Raw genomic sequence first — 11264 nt, 5'->3', positions numbered from 1 at the left:
AACATCTATTAAGGTGACACAGCAAAGTGATGAAAGTCTCGACGGTCTGGTTTTCATCCTGGGTTTCTGCCCGCTACTTACTGTGTGGCATTAGACAAGCTATTCAACCCCTCTGGGCCTCAGTTTCCCCCCAAAAAGGTGAATATTATGAACATTACCTACCTATAGGGTTGCCATTATGAGGATTAAGTGAGTTAATATTTGCTAAGCACTTAGAAGATTACTTGTTATAGTCTAAGCACTACAGTTGTGCTTGTTAATAATAATAAATGCAATTCCAAGCGTATAACTTACTCAACTTTCTGTCATAACTTTGAAGTGTTGGTCTATCTGTTGGCCAGCGTTGCAGGTAAATGAGTCGAGGCATGGGCTGAGGCATTGCTACCAGTGAGTGGTGTGTTCCCAGAACTAGGAACAGCCGTGTGAAATAGGTAGCGGTTCTACGTGGAGACAGGGCAGACTGGAAAATAAGAGCGCTGGGAAGGAGGTGTGGTGTCCATAGGTTTGGTGTCAGAGCTGCTGCCTGCTGAAGCACCGATGCCGGCCTAAGCCGTAAATAGGGGGGGGCTGGGGAAAACAGGGGCAGAATAGAAAGGGAAAAGAGGGGAAGAACGGAGAAAGATAGCCTAGGGAGGAGGTGTGGTGTCCATAGCTTCGGGGTCAGAGGTGCTGCCTGCTGCAGCACCGATGACACCCGAAGCCGTAAATGGGGTGCTGGGGAAAAGGGGGGCAGAATGGAAAGGGACAACAGGCGCAGAACGGAAAACGATAGCCTGGGAAGGAGGTGTGGTGTCCATAGCTTCGGGGTCAGAGGTGCTGCCTGCTGCAGCACCGATGACACCCGAAGCTGTAAATGGGGTGCTGGGGAAATGGGGGGCAGAATGGAAAGGGACAACAGGGGCAGAACGGAAAACGATAGCCTGGGAAGGAGGTGTGCTGTCCATAGCTTCGGGGTCAGAGGTGCTGCCTGGTGCAGCACCGATGACACCCGAAGCCGTAAATGGGGTGCTGGGGAAAAGGGGGGCAGAATGGAAAGGGACAACAGGGGCAGAACGGAAAACGATAGCCTGGGAAGGAGGTGTGGTGTCCATAGCTTCGGGGTCAGAGGTGCTGCCTGCTGCAGCACCGATGACACCCGAAGCCGTAAATGGGGTGCTGGGGAAAAGGGGGGCAGAATGGAAAGGGACAACAGGGGCAGAACGGAAAACGATAGCCTGGGAAGGATGTGTGGTGTCCATAGCTTTGGGGTGAGATGGGCTGCCTGCCTGATCTGAGAAAAGCGAGTGAAAGTGGGAGAGCTTCTCCCTAGCTGCTAAGTCTTCTCAAGGTCTAGCACGCACTGAACACTGGCCAGCTCAGCCTGGGTGTTGACATTGCACTGTACGTGTCACAGAGCAAGGGCGGGTCAGGGGGTGGTATGGGGGCCCCACACAAGCCCAGCCCCTGGAGAAACCCGGCCCGAGGGCAAAGAGCCCGACCCCTTGTGGGCTTTCTAGCGGCTGGGACTTGTCGCTGTGGGTGGCAGGTGTTTGGCACCGGATGGGCCACCATGCGGAGACTGTTGGGGACTGTGGAAGTCTTCTCCTCCAGAGCTCACCCTGCCTGGGCACCGGCTCTGCAGACCCCTCAGCCCTGGCTATGTATCGGCCAGCCCTTCCCCGCAACGGGGCCCAGAGGCCAGAGCCTGCCCAGAGCTGAGTGGAGGAGGCACCCAGAGTTTGCCAGGCTGTGGCCCGCCACCTCCGTGGACCTCCCCAGCTTGTCCGCGAGCCCTGGAGACAGGAGCGCCTTCTCCAGGGCTGCTGAGCTGCCAGCATCACCATGAGCCAGGCGGTGAAGGTTTCTGAGCAGGGGATGCAGAGCCCTGACGCGACTGGATGCTGCACCCCACGATGTCCCTTCCTGGCAGGTAGGTTCTTTCTTCACTTGTTTTTCGAAATTTGGTAAAAGAACATTTAAACCTTCGACTGTTCTTCAGGGTATACAGATGGTAGTGGCTTAGCCGGGATTCGAAGCAAGCCTGTGTGATTCCAGAGCTCGTGCTCTGGACTCTGGTGCCTCCTTATCATATATGCTTCATGTGTTACTTTTAGCCCTAAGTGCCATACCTGTAATGAACACATACACTGCCCTGTAGGAGGTGTTCTTTTGTTCAACGCGTGAATTGGTCATCCACCACACTGGGTTCTAATCTCAGAAGATAGGTCAGGGACCACCAGTTGTCAGCATAGCACCATCCCACATTTCTGATTGAGGCTTGCAGCCTAGATTTGTCCCTTTGGTCTAGTTTGAAGGATCCAGGTATGTAAGGCTTATATTCTAGATAAATCAGGGGCTCTCCTGAAAGGAATTCATCAATGAATTATTCTGTATGGATTAGAAGCCAGTTTCTCTGGCCTTCCTGGAGTATATCCAGTAAGGCATCTCATTCATGTCTAGAAAGCAAATATATCATTGATTGCAACTTCAGCATGGAGCGATGTATTGGTTTAAAATAAAGTACGATCAACACAATTTGGTCATTGTGAGTATGCCGGCTGGGTCCACTCTTTACTACACATATGTAACTCTAGAGCTTCTTAGGCCCCATAGAGGAGACATACTCTTGTGTGTCTAGGACAAGGGAAACATGTGTTGTTATTCAGGAGCTGGAAGCTACAGCATGACAGGAAAGAACTGAAAAATCCTGGTCTTGGTCTACACATCACTTTACCTTGTTCGAATCTTGTTTCTTTGGCTTGCTTCATTGGAGTGTCTTCTCTCTCCTGGGACTGACATTGTGTGTTATATATCAGGCATGTAACATGTAGAAGTTTCAGAACCCAGAATCATATAGATCAGTGAAAATTTATATATTTTTGTTTAAAATCTATTTAAAATCACACTGGGCATAATTCATATATTCCAAAAGTAGTTTGACCCTCTGCTCATGAGATTCTTTTTATGGTATGTCAAAGCAAATTTGGACTTCCATCCCCAATAAACTTTGAGGTTGGAGGACACAAAAGCTTTTGCTCAGACCTAAATCCTGTCTGAAGAAAAAGGGTAACTATTATAAGCCCTTTCTAACCTCTCCAGGAGCAGAAATGATTTACAGCTATGGCATTGAACCATAATTTCTTGATCTCATTTGAGAAGAGCTCAGTAAGAAACCGTGTCTTGATTTTTGTTTGTTGGTTCCCTGTTTTCTTGTCTTGCTTACCAACAATCCACTGTAATCCATGAGTGAGTATGGCAGCAGGCTGAGTGTTCCCTGGAGCTCATTAAGTGAACGTTTTTTCCTAAAATGACTTTTGTCTCCTTGTTTTCAGCCCCTCTTCTTTCCTCTGTCCTTTACTATAACCAGGGCTCAGCAAAAGCTGCCTGGCTTTGTGCAGACCCTACTTAGGGTAGTCTTTTCTTCCTTATTTTATTCATGGCCCCTCCATTTCATTGTTTGCCTTCTCGAAATGTGTTGAAATCTTTCTGTGGTTGATGACTTCCACAATGTCTTGGCTTTTATTGGTTGATTAATTTTGGTATTTCTGCAGTTTTATTTAAACATGGTTTCAGGAGGACCAGAAAGTAAATATATTTCCTAGTCTGCCATCTTGAGCTGAAAATCCCTGTGGATTTTAGCATCCAATGTTCCCATGGGTAAAAAACCCAACCTTGGCATTAATAGATGTACACTCAAGATTTCAGCTTTTCTTGAGCAATCACTAAGGATTTAATATGCGGTCACTTCTAATGGGAAAATAATAACTATCTCATGGCGTTGATTTGAGGATTAACTTAGATAATGGACAAGAAAATGCTTTGTAAGGTTTTAAAATCTATAAAAAATGTTTTTGTTATTATTTGATTTGTTGCTATTTCACCTTTAGCTGACAGTTGTTTGTGACCTTGCTTATGTGAGAAAATGCCTTCTGGTTTATTGTTTTGAAAGCCAGATGATATTTTTCAATAGCTCAATGGAAATGGCATCATTTGTGAAGTTGAAGGGTGAAGGCATAAATGTTTCTTGACATTTGAATCAACTATTGGTCTTCTGGGGCTTGTCCTTATTCTCCTGCAGTCTCTAATCAACATGGCATCCAGAGAGATCCTGTTAAAACATACGTCAGATCATGTCACTCAAGTCTCTTCAATGGCTTCTTCACAGGAAAAGCAAAGTCCTCAAAGTGCCTCCACAGCCCTAGAAATCTGGGCCTCTGTTTCCTCTCTGACTGTTTCCTTCTCCTCTCCACTTTGCGCCCTCTGTTTTCCACACACTGACATCCTTTCTGCTCCTTGGATACTCCAAGCCCACTCTTGCCTCATTGCCTTTCCATCTGACTGTTCCCTCTGCTTGTACTATTCACTTCCCAGATATGCACCTTGCTCCCTCTCACAACCTTAGGTTCCCTCGTAAATTTTATCTTCCCCAGAAAGCCCTCAGTGATCACTTAGTTTCCGATCGCAGCCTCCTCCTACCAGCTAACCATCTCCATCCGCCTTCCCTGCTTGCTGTTTTTCTCCAGCACTTACCTGATATACTAGTTATTCTACCCATTTATTCAATTTTTATTTACGTATTTACACTTATGATTTTATATTTGCTTCTTTACTTTTGTCTCTCCCCTCAGCTCGAGAGAGGCTATATTCATCTGTGTTAATCACTGCTGTGTTTCCTGAACATGCCTAGAAAACATCCTGAAGAAGGGTGCCTGAAATTTGGTAAGGGATCCATCAGTTTTCTTGGCTGAATGAAGAAATATGTTCATAAATTACTGAACAAATCTCTGGGGTTTCTGAATTAAGGACTAATGGGAAGAGGAAGGCAAATGGTTGGGCCAGGGTACTGCAAGAAGTAGTATTTGGAGTACTCTGATAGCTATCCTAATAGATAACATTTTGTTCATTTAAATAGTTTGAACGAGAGAGCCGGGAACTAGGGACACACAGCATCGAGGTTTTATAATGCATTCCGTAGAGTTCTTTTCAAGTGTGTTCAAATATCATTGAAAATATATGCATGCATATAAACCTCTGTTACTTGATTTAGTGCTTTACAAGAGCCCCTCAAGGAAGGGGTAGTAGCAACTCTCAGTATCCTTCCTTTACGATGAGCTTACGTTATTCAAAATTACATCGTAATTTATTTGTAACTGTGAAACTAGCCTTAGTTATTTAGTGGACCCCCCCTAGAAACCTATGACGTTAATAAAACCAACAAAAATGTGTTCAGTTTCCAGTGATACACACACTACAGACTCAATTATGTGTCATCCATCTTAATGAGGGGAAGAAGTGATTTAACAAACACAGAGCAAACAGAATATGAAGTTTTGTCCTCCATTAATATTAGTAATGGATAAAGTGGGCTCCAACGCCTTCAAGGTAGCTTGAGACCCATCATCTGTGTGTCATGGGCAGGGGGATGCTCGGCCAGGATGTCTTTCTCTGTCACTGAGAAAAATTTCCATAATATATAATGATACTTACTGAAACAGATATGGGGCATTTGGGTAATTAGGAATCCGTTAGCATATTTTTCCAGAAGCCTTGACTACAAAACGAAGATAGTAGATTTGGACACTTCCAGCTATGCAGAAGTTGTTTGGGTATTCATCTTTATGCCGAATGCAGTAAGCTTATTTCACCTCTGCAGCTTCCCATATACCATTTTCCCACCTCTGTTTTGTGTTTGGAAAGACTTTCAGAAATTAAAACTCAAGTTAAAAAGTGAGTGACGGGCTTCCCCAGTGGCTCAGTGGTTGAGAGTCCGCCTGCCGATGCAGGGGATACGGGTTCGTGCCCCAGTCCGGGAAGATCCCACATGCCGCGGAGCGGCTAGGCCCGTGAGCCATGGCCGCTGAGCCTGCGCGTCCGGAGCCTGTGCTCCGCAACGGGAGAGGCCACAGCAGTGAGAGGCCCGTGTACCGCAAAAAAAAGAAAAGAAAAGAAAAGAAAGTGAGTGACAACTTAAATGATATATGGACTATTTTGCTGACTTACAAGAGCATGCAGAATTAAATATGACCCAGTTGAAATGTTAATTTTATTTTAATGTGTATATTGGGGTGGAGTCTTAAAGGTGCCAGAAAACAAGCATTCACCCGTCCTGTTTGGAACTGCAGCACACAGGCACCTTCAGTTACCAGTTCTGTTCATTCCACAGAATCATCTTGGGAAAACATAACTGTTTTTTATGTACCTGGTATATACCTTAATTAGTTTGAAGAATTTCCCAAATACCTGTTAATATGTAGTTCTCCAATTCCAATCTTGCCACGTCCTGTACCAGTGACACAGCACATAGGAGTTTTATTTCTCTTTCTTTCTCTGGGTTGCTGAGAACCCAACGAGAGAACAATGGAATGGCATCAAAGAGATCAGGGTTCCTGACTCAGATTTGCCATAAAATAATAGTGTCCTCTTGGGAAAATTATAGTTATTCTAGGCCCCTTTGCTTTTCTTTACTTTGACAGAGCTGCACTAGATGACCCCAAGTAACACTGCACTCTTTGCAGTAGTAGCTTAGACGTTATTGGTTTTCTGAAACAAATGAAGACAGTGACACAGGAAACTGTGCAACATCTCTGTAACTATGTTTTCTTAGAGTTGCCTCCATTTTACAGATGATAAGGTGGCTGAGCACAGAAGTAGGTGTTTTGACCAGAGGTTCCAGAGTAGATGGAACTGAACCACAAGTTTCCTTCATTCCTGAAGCTCACTTAGCCAAAACATAGGCTTCTGAATATTAAGCTGTAAAGCATATTATCAGTATGCTTTAAAAGAAGCGGTTCTTCTAGGATTTCTAATTACTAGCAGGCGGTTTTGAAATTCTTAGAAGATCATCTAATTTTGTGAGATTTACAGCTCTCTTTTCCTGTCAAGCAAGTTGTATTAGTGCCAGACAATCACCTGAGCTTCTGGATGCTTCTCTGAACCTCTTGAATTTTTCTTCTTGCTATCTGAAATTCATGCCAGATAAGCCTTTTTGTAGAGAGCATGTACAGACTTGTCTATTTTCATATAAGAAAGCGATGCAGTGAGCCAGGTCGGGGCTTAAGCCCTCATTCTCAGAGTGGTGTTGAGCTCCTGGTGAAATATTATCATCATTTCCTCAGAATAGAAAAGCAGTTATCTCAAGTTTTTAATGCCATTAACTATTTATACATTTATGTATAATACATATATTTATTGTACCTACGAGGTGTGCTCTCTTTGGGAAGTACAAAGCTATTTGAGACGTAAGTTGTTCGTTTGTTTGTTTTCCCACAAATACTGTGACCCTTTGAGCAGGAAGGTCTATGTTTTACTAACATCTAGAACAAGCAGCTAACACGGTGTCTAAGATGTAGTCAATAAATATGAAATAGGTAAATGAACACATTTCTAAGGAAGGGCCAGGACATGAACAAATAGAAAATTTTCATTTTCAGTCACAAAGCCACAACAGACATAAAAATGATACAGACAACAAAGTGCTACGGTCATTCAAAGAAGGCATAGAGTTGATACAACAAGGATCTCCTCTATGGCACAGGGAACTGTACTCAATATTTTGTAATAACTTATAAGGGAAAAGAATCTGAAAACGGAATCACTGTGCTGTACACCTGAAACGGACACGACATTGAAAATCAACTATATTTCAATTAAAAACCAAACCAACAGACAACAGCAACAACAAAAAACCAGAGAGGTCATAGAAGTTCTTATGAGATTCCAGAAGAGAAGCGAAGCCAGATGAGGACGGGAGAGGAGGCTTTTGAATCAGTTCAGAGGAGAAGTCACAGAGGAACTAGTCTTTGATCTGAACTTGAGATTAAGATTAAGATGAATTAATCTGAATTAATTAAGATTGCAACACAGGGATATTACAGATGAAGGTAATCACATAAACTTACTCTACTGAAACTTGCAGAGGTTATGAGTGTTGTTCAAGATCCCAAAGCAAGTGCATTGTGGAATCAGAATTTTAAGTGAGGCCTAATGAACTAAAAACAAAGAAACACAGAAACAAGCCCTTCCTGTGACACCACGTTGCCTTTGAAGTCGTTTTTCTTTGGCGGGTTGGCAGAAACTGGTTCCAGTGTTTCTTGCAGGAATGACTGGCCACAGGACTGGGCGTCGTAGCTTCCTGCCAGGCGGCCGAAGGTCGCAGGCAGGTGGGTCACTGGGACACACGCGGAGGGGCTCCTGCCCGGCTCCCTGGCCGCTCAGTGCCCCTGCCCCAGAGCGGGGGTGGGGGCCCCAAAGCAGCCTTGTCTGAGTCCCCTGCCACTAGAGAGAGTATTGGCCCAACACTTGTAGAAAACGGGGACCTTGCTGGCAGTTCAGTGGAGGGACACAAATAAATCTTTGCCGACTTTCTGCTGAAGCTCACGAGGGTTCACTCCTAAGCCTCTTACAAGGTCAGCTGCCGAGGCTGCGAGAGATGAGTCGGGGCTCGCGCTCCACCACGGGGAGATCGCTGGTTAAAGCGCTCACGAGGGAGTGAACCGCGTGTCCGCACCGACACGCACGGGCAGACCTCGTCGATGCCTTCTGTTCGGGGTATGAAGCCCTCTCCTGCCTCTTCCAGGCTCTCTAGAAAGCATGTGCAGAGCCTCCCACCCCACCCTCGGACTCCGCGGGCCACAGCTGGAGGGACCAGCCAAGGAACCGTGGCAGGAAGAGGCCAGAGGTCAGCGGGCCTCGGCCGGAGCCCGTCAGTCGGTCCCCATTCACACACCACCAGACGATCCTCTTGACCTGGGCAGTAGCCGCCAACCGACCGCTGAGGTGAGCCCGGTGCGCGCTTGGCTACCTGGCATGGCTGGGAACCCCAGGATCTCCTGGCAGAGGCGGGCATTCTCCTGGGCCGGGTCCGCGGGCGTCTGCGTGTGCAGGGCCTGAACCACCTTGGCCAGGACGATCTGGCACAGGTTGAAGAGGCCTGGGGGGCGGGAGGAAGGAGACGGGGGGCTGGCACCGTGTCCAGGCCGCGCTTTCCAGCCGGGCAGACCGGAAGCCCCCTTCCCTTCCCTCGGTCCGGCCGCATCTGGGTTGGCCTCCCGGGACTTGATGAGCTTGTCCAGCAGCTCCTGAGGGACGGTGCTGCCCGTGCCCCACCAAGACTGGCAGCAGCGCCAGGGCCTCCCAGGGCACGGCGCCCCCGGCCCCAGAGCCTTCCCTCTGGTTCTCGTCACCGGCTGTCACCAGACTTGCATGCAACGTTCTTTTCTTTTCTCTTGTCGTCTTTACGTCCCTCAGCCACGCAACGCGGTGAAGCCCTGACGCTCGCTGCCGCGTCGATACACCCCGAGAACACGATGCTCAGCGAGAGAAGTCATACACAGAAGGACACACAGGGCGTGACCCCACTGAGGAGAAACGTCCAGAGCCGGTAGATCCACAGAGTCAGCGAGTGGGTTCCTGGTTGCCAGGGGCTGGCGAGGGGACGGAGTGATAGCTAAGGGCGTGAGGGACATTTTCGGGGTGACGGAAATGGTCCAAAGCAGTAGTGACGTCTGTACAGCTCAGTAAACTGTCCCCACACGCCCCGGTGCAGCCTGTGAGAGCATCGCGCTCAGGATGAAGGGCTGACCACAGGAAGACTGAACGAGCAGTGGGTCCTGGGCCCAGACGCTCAGCTGGCGCCCCCCACGTGGGGAAGTCACGGGGACTTGCTGAGCCTCCACGGAGACTGGCAGCAGCCCCCGAGCTCACAGGGCACTGCGCCCCCGGCCCCAGAGCCTTCCCTCTGGTTCTCATCACTGGCTGTCAGCAGACTTGCAGGCAACATTCCTTTCTTTTCTTTTGTCTTTTTCCAAGGCAACTCTTGAGTGCATGTATTTAACATGCAGGGAACCAGCCCTGACTCCTTGATCTGGGTCTTCCAGCCTCTAGAGCCTCGAGGACATCCATTTCCGTTATTTACGCGCCCAGTGCCTGGGGTCTGATGATGGAAGCTGACACCGAGGGCGTCACCACGTGCGGGGTGATGTCAGTGGAAGAATCCCATGGCGAGGGCCTGCCTGAGGACCACGCACGCCCGGGCCCTCCCCGCCCCCTGCCTGCAGCCCTGCGCCTGGGAGCGGAGCTGGTGCATCGCGTGCCCGACGTCGTGGAAGTTGGTCTCCCGCTCATCATGCTGCAGCAGGGAGGGCAGGTTGGGCGTAGGCTTGGTGAAGTTGGCCACCATGGCCGCGATGGCGATCTGGCAGCTCCCATCGTGCTGTAGGCAGCCCGGCTGCAGGCCGAAGCAGGCCGCGTGCCCGGACTTCCCCACCCTGCGGAGGGACGTGGATGGGGCCCCGCTTCCACAGAGGAGCCCCGGCCCACGGCCGACAGGTTCCCCCACACACGCACCGAGGATAGAGATCAGGTAGAACTTGCCGATGGATGACCTTGCCCGAGGCCGCGTCCCAGACCGTTTAGAGCCTCACGTCTTCGTGACACATGCTGGTGCCCTCCTCCAGGTCGAAGGTCAGCCCCAGCAGCTCCTGGGAGATGCCCAGCAGCCCGCGTGTGAGCGCCTGCATGGGGAAAGCCTCATTGAGCAGGTACTGGTTCACGTGGTAGCGCGTCTCCTCCCCCGCTTCATGTAGTAGCGCAGGTCCCAGGCGTTGATGGGGCCCTCAAAGTGCAGGCCCCGCCTCTGGCACTCGGCCTTCTTTAGCTCCAGGATCACGGCCGCTCCTGCTCCCCGAGGGGCTTCAGCTTCTGGGCCAGCTCACCTGCGGGCGGAGGGGAGAGGCGCGGCTACGTCCCTGGGGCGGCCCCCCAGCCACCCCCGACCCCGCGCCCCTCGAGGCAGAATGAAGGGTCTGGGAAGGTGACCCCCAAGGACTGACACAGTGGGGTCTCCGGTCAAGGTCCGCCTGACCCCGTCCCCACTGGGACTCAGGGGGAGGCGGTGTTACCTAGGACAGTGGCCACCACCTGGCTGGTCTTGTCCATGTTCATCTCCAGCACGGAGTCGGCATGCGTGCGGAACCCCAGCAGGCGGGACTTCAGGGCCTGCAGCCTCACCAGCTCCCTGAGGATCACACAGTTCTCCTGGAACCCAGAGACGGAAGGCGCTGGGGACCGAGGGCCACGGCCTCCCCGCGGGCCCCGGGCCAGGTCTCTGCAGGCGGGCAGGGCTCCCAGGCCACTGGCGGGCACAGCCAATCCCCCTCCCTCCTCCTCCTGGCCCGGATTTCTAGACACTTTGGTGCTGTCCTAACACATGGTCTTTATTAACACAGGTCCTTTTGGAACCAGAAACGGCATGAACGTGATGGGCTCTAAGGCCAAGGGCAGGACGA

At 49.7% G+C, this 11264-nt stretch overlaps 1 long non-coding RNA gene across 2 annotated transcripts; it reads left to right on the top strand.

Annotated features, from left to right (window-relative positions):
• Positions 1-1297: 1297 nt before the first annotated feature.
• On the top strand, positions 1298-11260 carry LOC309823685. Of its 2 annotated transcripts, XR_014296854.1 has the most exons (7): positions 1298-1909; positions 4608-4698; positions 5677-5934; positions 8555-8754; positions 9226-9358; positions 9787-10517; positions 11205-11260. It is a non-coding gene; the product is annotated as an uncharacterized lncRNA (long non-coding RNA). The 2 variants fall into 2 exon arrangements; XR_014296853.1 differs by lacking the exon at positions 5677-5934.
• Positions 11261-11264: the final 4 nt, after the last annotated feature.

The sequence above is a fragment of the Grampus griseus genome (assembly GCF_964374135.1).
Source record: "Grampus griseus genome assembly, chromosome: 6".
NCBI classification, from domain to species: Eukaryota; Metazoa; Chordata; class Mammalia; order Artiodactyla; family Delphinidae; genus Grampus; species Grampus griseus.
The sequence above is the reverse complement of the archived record's forward strand: the minus strand, read 5'-3'. Positions and strand labels throughout refer to the sequence as shown.